Source organism: Choristoneura fumiferana, chromosome 7 (assembly GCF_025370935.1).
Source record: "Choristoneura fumiferana chromosome 7, NRCan_CFum_1, whole genome shotgun sequence".
NCBI lineage: Eukaryota > Metazoa > Arthropoda > Insecta > Lepidoptera > Tortricidae > Choristoneura > Choristoneura fumiferana.
The window spans coordinates 16,578,596-16,593,688 of record NC_133478.1 but is presented as its reverse complement, the minus strand read 5'-3'; the positions used below and the strand labels follow the sequence as shown (position 1 = coordinate 16,593,688).

At 35.8% G+C, this 15,093-nt stretch overlaps 1 protein-coding gene across 4 annotated transcripts in view; it reads left to right on the top strand.

Annotated features, from left to right (window-relative positions):
- The window catches only part of LOC141429788 (uncharacterized), a 369,922-nt gene that overhangs the window by 199,411 nt on the left and 155,418 nt on the right, over window positions 1-15,093 (top strand). The window contains exon 1 of one of the 4 annotated variants that reach the window (XM_074090329.1): window positions 11,974-11,997. The exons of the other annotated variants lie outside the window; for them this stretch is intronic. The gene's annotated coding sequence lies outside the window, so the exon portion shown is untranslated. Of the gene's footprint in view, window positions 1-11,973; window positions 11,998-15,093 lie in introns of those variants that run through there. 4 annotated transcript variants of the gene reach the window in all.

The following is a 15,093-nucleotide window of genomic DNA, read 5'->3' as shown; positions in this document are numbered from 1 at the left end:
CAACCTTCCAAATAGTTCTTTGTTCGTTGGATTGGTGTCCGGTATACGCCTACCACTACATGACTAGGTATCAGTGTGTTGGTATTGACACCCGAATTTGAATGGGAAATGGGTAGTTTTGTATATTAATATTTTCGATATCGCGCGCCTATGTTTCTGCTATTACACAGACATTTATATAGTTACACGTGCGAATCACGTGGATGTATTTCGGGGAAATACGAGAAATATGTAATATGTTTTTTGTGAGAGCCGTGGTGGCCTAGTGGTTTGACCTATCGCTTCTCAAGCTAGCAGAGGGTCGTGGGTTCAAACCCCCGCCCGCACCACTGTGTTTTTCGAAATTCATGTGCGAAATCACATTTGAAATTTACCACGAGCTTTACGGTGAAGGAAAAGATCGTGAGGAAACCTGCACAAACTAGCGAAGCAATTCAATGGTGAGTGTGAAGTTCCCAAACAGCACTGGACCCGCGTAGAAACTACGGCCCAAGCCCTCTCATTGTGAGAGGAGGCCTGTGTCCAGCAGTGGGACATATATAGGCTGGAATGATGATGATGTTTTTTGTAAGGACCTCTTTTAGTTCTACAGACTGATGGACAGAAAGACATGCATACACACATTTTCACACACTTTCAAGACATTATTTTTAGGAATCCTAATGTACTTAATTATAGCGTTATGAACGTACCTCATAGTCAAAATACCACAAACGGGACTTATCACGCTATTATTACACAAGTAATATTTACCTCCACGTTTCGGCAACGTTACAGTTGCCGTGGTCACGAGTAGACTGAAGTGTGAGGTGTGAAGTCTGCCTAGCAGCGCGAGTTCTTCGAACTACCCGCACTTGATCACTAATAGTGCCGGCACTCGTATCACGAACTACCCGCACTTGGTCACTTTTATTAGTCACCCTATCCCGTCCCGTTCCCCCCGTCCCGTTTCCCGTTCGTTCGTCCCGTTTATGGTATTTTGACTATGAGTGAGAATCACGAAAGTTTAAAATGTTATATGAACGAACCTGTTAACGGAAATACCTTTTAAAATCAAGGGTAAATGGGTGTATTATATTAGGTCGGCGTGTTTCATTTTGGACCACATCTTTACTAAGCCGCCGCGGTTATTAACCGTGTGACTTTGTGAATCAAGTAAACTATGCAAGCGACCGCACCAAGTTTACTTGATTTAAAAGAACCGGGGTTAAAAATCGCAGCAGGTTAGCCGTAGTGCGGCTTCGGCCTTATCCAGGTGGTAAAAGAAAATTGAAAAAAAAAACTTTAAGACGAAAATAGCTCCCAGTAACATTTACGATTACTTGAAGCATAAAGTATCACAAGCTAGCAAAGATGCAATAAATAATGTCGTTGAAACAAATTTGTAACAAATTTACGAAGTACAATTTTAACCCATGATTTTACGTCTTGTGAATGAAAATATTATGCTAATCGAATAAATTGTTGTGTATGGGTATTTTTAATGGCATTTTTCTAAGTAAGTTTCAGAAAATACATTTTTGGATGTCAACTAGATGTCAGTAAAGGACACGTATGTTTTTAGAATTCAACAAAAACGAATTAAAGATAATAGTAATATTTGGAAATAAATTACTAAATATATTTAGTTACTTTCAAGTTAGCGAACTTGAATTCCAACAGGAAGTTTTCAAGTTCATTTTATTGTTTCTACTTTTTTTTCTTTTTTAAGTTCAGACCCTTTAATTATAAGATAATATTTTACCTTGCTTTCCTTCGTAATCAGCCCGAGTTTAAAGATACAATTAATCTAACAACAATACTTTTTCTGTTTCCAAGTAAAAAATAAAGAAAATAGGGATCACACAGTTTCATTGGTAAAACAAAAATATAAAAAATATAATTCTTTATAACAATCCTTGTCTTAAAAATAGTTTAATTTATACATCTATACAACATAACACAGTACAAATAGTTTTAAAAATTGATTATATTTAGATAAAACATACAAACGTATCTTTGAAATATTAGCAATGAAGCTCAAGTACGAGCTGTTCTTTTTTTAAGTAAAACATATTTTACGATATTTTAACGACTAAAAGAAATTTAGTTCAAAATGTTTCCACCTGAACTATTTTGTTTGTTCCATTTTGAATTTTCTATCTCCATTGCGGGCCTGAAATTAAGTTAGCGTGCGTTCCATTTTACGGTTGCCTTCCACAGTCATGGGCCGCTACGTCCATAGCGTCATGGGCAGGTTTGGAAACCTTAATGAATTTTTATAGCTGCACGCTTCGTTTTTCAAATGTTCCTTTGTTAAATCTATTTTTGTTAGATACCTAAAATTCAAAGCTTGGATGTTTGTTTTATGTCAAACTTAGCGAGTTTTACGTTGGTTTTTATTGCTTTCTTTGAATCTATTTCAAAGTGGCATAGTGCTAAGTTTAGCATAAACTAGCGTTATGACGTGGCTTTGCTGCAGAGATAACAACTGTTGTCTTTTATGTTTCATTTTCGGCGCGAATACATTATATTTTTTTAATACAAAAATTACGATATCATTTTAAATGATAACAAAACGGATAACTTATGTCTGAAATCGAGTTTAGCTCGACATGTTTCGGGCTAATGTACAATACAATACAATAACTCTTTATTGCACACCAACACAGTAAACAGTACAGAAAACTCAGGTATTTACATAGAGATTTTCTAAGGTGCTTACCGCTTCAGAGCGATCTCTTCCAGGCAACCTTTACAATGGACAAAAGTAAGGAATACATTTTAGCAGGTGGTGCAATTTACAGTAGATTAAAGCAATATCAAGAATACATAAAACTAACACATACAATACACATACACAACAAATGTAAACAGATCGATAGGTAGATAGATACCATAACAACATTATAAATAAGCTAATTATAACATTCATACGCAAGATGACAGATAGTGCTCTCTAAGCATAGATTTAAAGATAGGCAATGACTTTGCCTACTTGACTTTGGTTTGACTTTTTGAATAAATAAATAAATAAATAAATATCACGGGACAATTCACACCAATTGACCTAGTCCCAAAGTAAGCTTAGCAAAGCTTGTGTTATGGGTACTAAGCAACAGATAAATATAATTAAATAGATATAGATACATACTTAAATACATATAAAACACCCAAGACCCGAGAACAAACATTCGTATTTTTCATACAAATATCTGCCTCGACACGGGAATCGAACCCGGGACCTCAAGCTTCGTAGTCAGGTTTTCTAACCACTAGACCATCTGGTCGTCTAAATGAATGTAACCCTTTTCTGGGAGCAACGCGACTCGGCGGCTGTTGCAACACGCGCACTGCGCGCAACCGCCCTGCTCACGCGCGGTATCATGTTCGGTAGTTTCATGTTCAAAATTACGATATCATTGGTAAACCTTGCGTCGGCAAATTTGTTTAAAGAAAATAATAACTGGTACAGCCGACCCCAAAGTTTGACTCTTTATTTAAACCGACCAGCAAAATGCGATACTTAGGCCCCTTTCCCACATGCGAGCTTTACTCAAAATCGAAACATCAATTTTTGAAACAGTAAAAAAACAATACAAATTGTTCTCCAAAATGGTGCGTCAAACAAAACAGTTAACATAAAGGATCGTTAAAACAGCCGTATCGAAAACGTATCGCTATCAATCATCTACAAATGTTCCCGACTGCTGGAACAGGTAACAAATTGTTAAAACATAACCTGACGTTTGGAAGGTATGAAAACTGTAGGGTAGTTAAAAGCCCCATTACAGGGCTCGGGTTAAAAATGCACTATATTTGACGATTGAACACGAGCCAGTGGTTAGAGAAAGTGAGGTCGTATTTATTATCTACCGCAGTGTTTGTCAACCTTTTTCATGACACGACCCCTTTATTATGAAGAAATATTTCGCGACCCGTAGTTTTTTTATGTATTTTATTTTGTGACAAATATTATTAGTTAAAATTTTCTTAATAGGTAAATATTTCTAAAGAAATTCAAATTCAAATATGTATATTGCCAGAACATAGTTAATACAAAAAGTCGTAGTGCTACAAAATGTTCTCCTGTTCTACCTTAATTGGGCGTGCAATATTAAAATCATTTTTCTCTCAGCATATAAGAAATACTAAGTAATATCTCAGTTTCTTAATGCTATTTTCTCATTATTACAATACAATACAATTAATAACTCTTTATCATTTCTTCTTCTTTGTTATTATAATTTATTATTTTCATTTATTATCATTGCAAATTATTACTATTATAATGTCAGTTCACTATTATGTCAGAATATGTTAGTAAAGTAACAGTTTAGTTTTATTGTTTTTTAATTTTATATACCTAATTTTTATTTAATATTTAATTTTTATTTCTTAGTATTTTTTTAATTAAAACTAATTGTTTTTTTTCCCGTAGTAGTTTTCCCAGCAACTAGGGGCTTCGCGACCCCTAAAGAGGCTTTGCGACCCCACAGGGGGTCGCGACCCACACGTTGAAAAAACACTGATCTACCGTATCGAATCTCGCTATCGCATTCACCATCTTTTTTACACTCATTCTATAACGTTTGACAGAAAAAAGTCGTGAAAACGATTGTAATTTCAAGTGCGTTAGACAATAAACCCTCTGTACCCTTAGTGTAAGTTTTCGGTTACATAATACGTCTCGATCGCGTTCGCGTTAAAATCTCAATTTATATGGAAACACGAACAGCGCCTCTAGCGGAACGTTTGCGATGTTCGTGTTTCCATACAAATTGTGATTTTAACGCGAACGCAATCGAGACGTATTTTGTAACCGAAAACTTACACTAAGGGCACTGATTACAATTCCTAAGGTCCAGGGTTCGATCCCATGTATGGGTACTACGAAATTCGAAAATCGAAGTTCGTGTACCGTACCGTTCCTCTTAATCTCGAATGAAATAATATTGGCATCAGTGGGACGGTATGATAGGCCAAGGCAGATAATTGTCAAAATCAAAACGCTTATTTTGTAATCAGGCCGTAAAGAGCTCTTTTACATGCCACTTTTTAAGATTCCGTAATTCAAAAGGAGAAAACCTCATAGGGTTACTTTGTTGGTCCGTCTGTCGAGACCCCTTTTCTTAGAAGTGTGAAGATATCGAACTCTATATATCGATGAAATAAATCAAAATAAATTAATAAATCTAAATATTTACAATTATATTAGCAATGCAAGAAAAATAAAAAGTACCTAGTAAGTGAACAATGTTGCCTCTTTTGTTATTTTATCTCCTCGCAATCGAAGTAAAAAGCAGAGATTAAAACTCGAGCATTAAACCCATTGTCCCCTCGACGTGCCAACCCACCCTCGCCGTACCGGCTCGGGTAGCTTTATAAACACTTCGGGTAAAATGGCTCGTTTAATGCTCTTGTTGTACAATCCACTTTTAATACCGTATTATTTTCATAGTTGAATATTATTTAAAGATTTTTTTTTACCACGCACAGCGCAAACTGTTTCCCACCACCGTTATTTGTCGAGTAGTTGAATGTTACCGTCGTAGTACAGGAATAATTTAACCAGCATGCACGTGGTGCAATTTTGAACTCTTGGCATGATCCACTATTCTTACATTTTGCTGCAAAATATAACTAGCGTGGAAAACTGGTGTTACCATTTTAAATAATTATGTGTTACAAACAGAAAGAAACACGGCGTTCGGTGCAGTATAATTTGAAATACAGGTTTCAGGAAATAAAAATGTTTTATCACTACTTTTAATGACGGCAAATGTGTTTTGCTAGTTACGTAATAGGTGATGTTTTTTTTCCAAAGAGAAGTATAACGAGTGTGAAAAATGTTTAATTATAACAAACGGCGGAAGAGTTAATTTTATTCTTTCAACTTGGTAGCGATTATAATTATTTTTTAAATTGATTTCTTGTAAGACGATGTTTTATTTAAAAGTTACTTAATAGTATTTCATAATAATATTATCATAACAAATAAAACGTTTACTTGACTTCTCTTTTAGGGATCTGCACATCAAGAGGAAAAACGAGACCCTTATAAAATCGGTTTGTTATCCGTCGGTCTCTTTTTTATCAAGAGAAGCGTCAAGATTCTTTTTTTCAAACATGCATCAAACTGAAATTAAATAATATCAAATGACAGTTCAGGCTCCAACATAGAAAAACCGTTGTATATAACTTAATTTACTTAGACACAATACATAACAATCATTATCATCATTAGTAAAGCTAACTAACAACCTTAACTCTCTGTCTGGCTTTTGCCGGTCTAGATAAAAAGTCTTTAAAAGTACTTTGAAATTACCGCAGCACAAACTCAATTATTCAATTTCTATCGAATTTGGGTCCAATCTTGTAATACCACGAGATTATAAAAAGTTTACAGCGCTTCTGGTTTTCCCTTTTGTCTCGCAAGTGCCCAAAAACCTTGTTTTGTATGAGAAAGCGACTCTTTTTGGAGCCAGCGGCGTTCGGGGGCTTGAGTAATAAGCATAATCAAGTTTGGGGAATTATTTCCTCGCTACTTCGGACTTTTTTGGCGAGCGTTAATCTTGGAACATCAGACTTCAGTACTTAATAATGAATGCTGGAGATTTCTTCAATTGGAGTGTTACTTGTTTTACTAATTAGATTAAAAGATTTATGAAGCGGAAGGAAAAATTGACGTTAAATAAAGCGTTGATAGGCGGTTTTCATACACAAAACGTTTACTGATTCTGACCAATTTTAAAAGTCTTCACGGTGAAATCTAAGTTTGTGTTGAATTTTTTTATTGTGATCAATTATAAACAGACTATTTTCCGTTTCGAAATTAATAAAAAATGTCCCTGCATTCCGCTGTCGTTCATTATTGCCGAATTTACTACATTTCATCAATTATTTCACCTCTTTAGGAGTATATTAAAAAAAATACATTTACAATGAATAACTCAAACCTAAAATTTGACATGTGTAATCATCATCATCATCATCAGCCGGAAGACGTACACTGCTGAACAAAGTCCTCCCCTTAGAACGCCACAATGAACGACAACTCACCACTTGCATCCACCGGTTTCCCGCAACTCTCACGATGTCGTCAGTCCACCTGGTGGGAGGCCTGCCAACGCTTCCTCTTCCGGTACCTACGTGGTCGCCACTCGAGGACCTTTCTCCCCCAACGGTTATCTGTTCTTCGAGCGATGTGGCTTGCTCATTCATGTGTGAGTTCTCCTTTTACTCAGGTCTACCCTTTGGAGCACTGGAACCAAATAAACAATTATCACTTATCATTTATCAACCTCTTTATTAAACGATGTGAAAATTATTTTATTCACTGAATTCCATTTATTTATTTACGATTATTTTGTTACTTCATTAATGCTACTTTGTTACTACATGTCACACGGAAGTTTAAATAAAAACATCATCTCGTGTGCAAGATTACGTCATTTTTACGTCATCCGCACTTTTGGTCCGACCCCTGTTTATGAGTATTCTAAAACGACTGCAGCATACTGTTTTTTTAACACCGGAAATCGTCTCCGCACTTCGACACAACAGTCGAAACCACAAAAGGCATAATTTGTCCCGCGTCCTATTTTAAGCACGCCCCGAATGCCCAGATTTGCAACAAAGGCGTGCGCGAACTACGCACGTAAACGCACGTGGAATCTAAACGACGGAATAGGCCATTGTATTGCGCTTTTTGCCCGACTGCCCGAAGGAAAGGAGGGTTATGTTATGTTTTTCAAGCGTATGTATGACTGTCTCGTTAGATTTGACATAACTGTCGGAGTGACATTAGATGTACAGGGTGGTCCATTTAGATCGGTCAGTATGGGAAAGTCTGAATCTATGATATACGAAGATCTGTTCTGAGGAACCATGTCATCAATTTTAGTAACAAGAAAAACTGCATTCAAACATTAAAAAAACCTTGTTTTCAGCAAGGGAATAGAACCAGGTCGTTTTGAAAAATAAAAACTTATATTATTTCTATTTCCAAATATCGATAGTGTAGGTCATAAGCAATAAATGTTACTTTAAAACACGATATCTAGAATGAATAAAATGCATTATTTTCATATTCTTTAATAATGTAAGTTTTATTTTTCAAAACGTCCGGGTTCGATTCCAGAGTTGAGTAAAAGATTTTTTTTAAATGTATGAATGCACTTTTTCTTGGTATTAAAATCGATGACATGATTCATAAGAACAGATCTTCGTATGTCTTATATTATAGTTTCAGACTTTCCCATACTGACCGATCTAAATGGGCCACCCTGTATAATATTTCAATAGCATCCGCGAAAAAAAATGGCGGTGGTACTGAAAAAAGAAGAAAAAAATAAAGAAAGTAAATAACAAAAGGTGTTAACTTTGCAATTTTTACTTCCCTTTTCCCAAAATTTTACCCAGCGCGTCATTTCTTAATGATCTACCTTACGTTTGAATCACTCTATCCATTGCTGAAATCCGTACTAAATCCAAAAGTGTGTACACAGAGAGAAATGGCGTGAGCAACTTTGTTTTCATCATCATTAGCCGGAAGACGCCCACTGTTGAACAAGAAAGCCACAATGAACGACTCCCCCCCACTCCTCTCTCGCCACTTGCATCCACCGGTTGCCCGCAACTCTTGTTATGCCCTCCGTCCATCTAGTAGGAGACCTGCTAACGTTTCATCTTCCGTTCGTGATCACCCGTGACTCTAAGAATTTTCTCCCCCAATGGTAACCTGTTCTTCGAACAATATGGTCCGCCCCACTTCAACTTGCATATTCTTCCCGCTATGTCGATGACTTTGTTTTACGCTGCTTGCGCTTTCCTTCAACAAAGACGCATTGGTATGTGTTATTTACTCGGTCGTCCATGCAAAGACCGTCATGTATTTGAACACAAAACTGAACCAACTTTTAGTTTAACTCCCATACCAAACTAAATCCATAACATCGAACCAACAACTGGGTCGCACTTAAAAAGTCAAATAAAAGTTGTCATAAAACGCTTCAAAATGGTTCAATTATGTAATAGAATGCTCGTAGTTAAGGCAGGTAATGTCGGATTTGAAAGTAATACTGCGATTCGGCGGGCCGGGTACAATAGGTTGGCAATTACATCGTTTCAGCAGCGAGCTCAGCGTGCGCTCGTTTAGTACTGGCGTTTAGTAAAGACGCCAGTAGGTTTCAAGAAAAAAGTTTTGTATGACAAATGGTAGAAAAGTTAGTTGTGAAAACTCTCATTTCGAGGCTTAAAGACTCGAACCCTAAATACTCTCGAGGCTTAAAGACGCAAAGACGGTTTCTTGCATCCATACGCATAAAATAAGCCAATTTAATTCTCAAATATAGTCGAGTTTTTAAGACTCTGGAATCTTAAGGGTTCGAGTCCTTAAGTCTCAAAATGAGCGTTATCCACAACTCTAGAAAAGATTAAGGTAACGCTCATTAACTTACTCGTAATTAACGTTAGAATCACCGTTTATTTAGTTGATCTATCAATCTAATCGTTTTTAGTTAATCATTAATCTATTTAAGTTGCTATTTGGTTTCAAAGCAGTGAAATATAGATTATAGATTGCACGGATTGTAATGCTTTTGATGTATTAAAAGGGCTTTAAAATATTTATCTTTGATATCAAAGAGTAATCCGCTTAAATATATTTGTATTAAAAGATAAAATACTATCATACCCGTGCAATATTTTAAGATCATCATTATCATTTCCGCCATAGGACACCCACTGTTGGATATAGGCTTCCCCCATAAATCTCTATAGCTCCCCCTCCCCAATCGATCGGTGAGCGAATCCAACTAGCACAAGGCCGATTTTTTAAACATTTGTAACACCTTCTTATCCCTAAAAGCGCATTTTAAATGCTATGTAAATGTGATTTTTGCTATTAAAATAGTTTATATTATTTTATTGTGTCATTTTTGTTTTTAAGCACCGACTTGTACAAGTACTTTCGTCGTGAAAACTCACATCAAAGGTTAGCATTGTCGAACGGATTGATACGAAGTCTGCAATTTGCCCACAACTCCACCACGAGGCCTTTCTATTGAGCATTGGTTTCCAATGAAACTTGCTAACAGGGCACAATTACTTACTATTAGTTCAACCGGGAAAGTGGCTTACGGTTAACGGGTTGCGAAACAAATGTAGTTGAGATTAACCGTTTTATTGAAGGTTTATTTCCGGGTTTATTGTTACTTACATTGTTATTTATGGGTGAATATTCGACGATATACCGATGTCTGTAGTTATCATGTAGATATCGTAATTTTGAACATGAAACTACCTAACATGATACCGCGCGTGAGCAGGGCGGTTGCGCGCAGTGCGCGTGTTGCAACAGCCGCCGAATCGCGTTGCTCCCAGAAGAAGGGTTACATTCATTTAGACGACCAGATGGCCTCGTGGTTAGAGAACCTGACTACGAAGCTTGAGGTCCCGGGTTCGATTCCCGCGTCGGGGCAGATATTTGTATGAAAAATACGAATATTTGTTCTCGGGTCTTGGGTGTTTAATATGTATTTAAGTATGTATCTGTCTATATAATTATATATATCCGTTGCTTAGTACCCATAACACAAGCTTTGCTAAGCTTACTTTGGGACTAGGTTAATTGGTGTGAATTGTCCCGTGATATTTATTTATTTAGTTATCATAAAAATTTAACCTTGAGCAATTACGTATCGACAGTACAATTAGATATTTATAGAATATAAGGTTATTGCAGTAGTTTAATAAAAATATGACATCGTTTCCAATAGTTCTAATTCCAAGCTCTCAGCCAGGCAAAGTTACTTCAGTTTGTCGTCCATTCAGTTTGATATTTATGAAGTTTGAACGTCTAGTAGCATTATTGCTTAACTTAACTATATAAGTTGTTTATTCAAGTTCAACTTTTACTAATAAATTAAGTTGTTTTGTATTTTAAAATATGCGTTAGCAAGTAATGAATGGCGTTTGGCGTTGTATTCTCTTTTAGATAAAACTAATTACCCATACTAACATAATTTAATTTAATGACTAAGCCCAGCGGTTGTTATTAAGAGATTGTATCCCTATCCCGTGGGAATATCAGGATAAAAAATATCCTATGTTTTAATCCAGGTAATAACCTACTTTTTGCCAAATTTCATCCAAATTCGTTCAGCCGTTGCAGCGTGAAGAAGTAACAAACGTATTCACTCACTCACAAACTTTCACATCCATTCAAAGTCAAAGTCAAAGTCAAAATACCTTTATTCAATTTAGGCTATAACAAGCACTTATGAATGTCAAAAAAAAACTACCACCGGTTCGGAAAAACCTCTGTTGAGAAGAATCCGGCAAGAAACTCAATGAGGTACATACTTTTTTTAAACAAATTTACAATATTATTAAATGATATGTATACATCACAAGTATTTAACATAACTTTATTTTTAACACAGTAGGTTCGCTATTTGAAGGGATCGCTAATGCGGATCGGAATTATTTCCAAATATCCCTGTCCATGATATAATCATTAACATTATAATACGCCTTAGATATTAATGTCTTCTAGATCTGAATTTTGTATCTGTTTCATTAATAATATTTTTTGGAATTTTATTATAAATATTAGGTAATTTTTAATATTAGGTAGTAGGGTTAGTAGCATTGTTGAACATACGGAACCTAGTTTATGCATTACGTATTGCACTTGGTCAGTTTTTAAGCAGCACAGTTTTGCCTTTACTTACACAGACTGACTTTTCTTTTTTTTTTCTTTTCAACAACCTACTTGGACTTTTCACTCAACACTCGGAGCAACGTCACAAATTGCTTTAATTCTTGAACTTTCCTACAGGAAGTCAAACGGCGGCTGGTCCTTGCAAAAGTGTATGACTCGAGCAGCAACAGTGTTGCGAGTTGGAACGAGAGCTGGGAAGGAAAACAACTATTCAATTACTTGGTTTTGCCGTGTCTTGATGGTTCGAACTGAATCAGACTGGAGCTAGCGGCTTGTTTTACGGTTTTTATGTGAGTTGTAATAAAATGCACGTTTTTTTTTATAAATTTCATTAAAAAATAAACAAATGAACACATTTATTTTTAGATAAATGTTTTCCATTTAATGCAATTTTGTTGTTTTTTCGAAAAATTTTTTTTTCTTTAATTAGGTAAGTATAACTTTATTATTGTAAAAAAGCTCCCCCGTTACTGTAGACCCTATTGTCTCTTAATCATTTACGTATTGATTTATGTAATGTAATGATAACATTTATGAATGTAAAAGTGTTTTGGTAATCTATTTAAATGGTTCAAACACAAGTAACTTATGACGAGTTTTATAACTTTCAGCTTAAGACTGCTCCTTACTGAAATGTTGATGAAAAATTAGGTATTGAAATAAAAAAGGGCCATTCAAGTACGGGGTACGTAAGGGTAGTTTGAATACTTGATATGTTGTGAACTAATCCATGGTTTTCACGCACTTTCCGCGAAACAAATGCAACAAACAAACAACAACGGACGGAACTGATTTGTTCTAAACATGTTGAGCATACTTCGAAATAAAGCGCGAGTGAATCGTGTCATCATCATCATCATCATCCCAGCCTATGTACGTCACACTGCTGGGCACAGACCTCTCTCTTGCTTATCTCACACAATAACAATTTACGTTTAATTTTACATGTTCACTCATAAACACCAATTTAATGTTATAAAACTAAGCGATTAACAAATGTAGCTTCCAAAAAATCCTACACTAGATACAAAATGGTCGTACCCTTCAATTTTATGTATTCGTACTTCAGCTTAAAAAATTATCCAACTTTTATATACCCAGCTCCCGCTCTAAATATGAGTCTCTAATTCGTGCGAAACTCAAGGACGGAACCGAGTGCAACGGAAACGGAACCGCCACGTACCGCCTTCCGCGACATTCAAAATCAGGACACTTTTGAGTACAAGTTTCAGTAGCAGATGCTCATGAATAAATTTGCCCCTTGTTGGCTAGATCCGATTTTATGTTTGGTGCCTGGGCTGTTGATAGAAAGAGTTAGCGAGGCTTTGTATTTTCAAACTTTTAAGATAGCATTGGTATGTTGAGAATATTTGAGTCATATAGAAGCAAAATCAACATCTCTTTAACTGGAAAACGTACAGAAGATTTTTTGTTTACACTTCATATATATCTCCTCGACACCCACAGAAAGAGTGCCGTCCTATTCTAAAACCGAGCACAACATGGACTTCGTTGCGTAACCAGCTCCCGAGGTATCCACTGTTGCAGAGTATTGCTACCCATACCTACCCTATTGTATTGAGCGACGGAGCTCTGCTAGTATAGTGGAGGAAAAACTTAAGCTGATTTAATCAAATTGCATGCAAGCAAAGTACAGTTGGTTCTATTTGCTTGCCTCAATAATAACAGCTTAAGCCAGCGAGGCAAGCTTTAGTTTAAGCGTAGCTTTCAAGCTTGTTGCATTGTGGTGTGGAGAATTGCAATATTTCAGTTAATTCTCCTGAATACATTTATTCACAACACAGCAATAGACAACACTACACAAGGCACAACAATATTATTAAGTGCGACAGCATAGATAGGTAATAAGAATGTGTCATTGCGGTTGTAAATCGGACACTGGCTCAGCATAATGCTGAGACGTTAAGAACGCCCCAGCGCTAATTTTCAGCCAGCACCGTCGGTGACCCCCTGACCGCTATAAAAATATACTACTAGAAGCTTTTATATTAAGTCTGTTTATCTTTCTATTTATTTATAAAATAGACTACGTAATAATTTTTTGGTTTGTCTTAAATGCATGTTTACCACAAACAACTATCTCGAATAGATCGTCCACCAACGAGATGGATTAATGACCTGGGAGGCTACTCCGAAAATCGAAAATTGAAGTTCCTATCATGCCGTCCCTCTCACTCTCGTAATAATATAAGCGTCAGCGGGACGGTACGACACGAATTTCGTTTTTCGAATTTTGGAGTAGGTAGCGCCCCCGGTTGAGACCGCGGGTTCACGGCGGATGCAGACCAGCCGAAGCAACTGGGGATAGGCCTATGTCCAACAGTGGACGTCCTACGGCTGAGATGATGATGTTGATGTTGTAACAATCGTAGCCAATATTTCTTCGAGTGACAAGCAAAAGTCACTAAGTACCAAATACCTACTTACAACAAAGCTCGTACCTCAGTTTTCTTTTTGAAGAGCAGTGACAGAAATTTTAGTGAGTATTGCTTGTTAGCCGGCGATTTTTGATTTATTGCATAAAAGGGGCTAATAAGTACCTAAACAAAATGATTTAACGTGTGCTAGATATTGCATTCTTTGTATCATGCAAATAATTACCTTTTGAATACCAATTTAAATTAATTATTACGTGAAGTATCTACCAAACGATACTGAAATATAATAGTTTAAATTATTGCACTGAATTCTGTACTTACAGGATCACAGTTTCGTTTGTATTCATGTCATTATTACAATGTTGGATTTTAACGTTCCGATGGGTTTGAAATCCGTATTACACAATTAGATAGGTACGAATATGATTTCTATGAAACTGATTCACAAGCATATTTTTTTTATCAATCGGTTCACATTACTTAATTTCTCATAGATTGATTGTTATTAAAAACAGGAACATCTAAATTCTATAAAAAACAACGCTTTTTCAGATTTTATCCTTTACTGTGTCATTAGGTGGGGAGATATACTTCGTGCCAAATTTTATCTTTATCAACGGCACCGTAGGTACATAATCTTGACGATTTTAACTGTCAAACATTTTTTATGAAAAACTATTTATTTTGGTAGATGTCTTTCGATGGCGCGAACGTAAAAATATCGTTTTTTTTTAGAACACAATACTCATACTCATACTCTTTTATTGGTAATATCATTATAACATGTCATTTTGTTAGATTATTCAAATATATTCTAAAAAAAATATTTGTTTAATAATTTTCAGTTTTAATTTTTTTTTAATTATTTTTTTATACATAACCTATGTAAAATTATAATCAAAAATATTAATTTAGTACCATAACGCATTTGTGAGAAAAATGGTCTTGCTTGACCTATAGGAAGACGGACAACAAGATTTTCTTTTA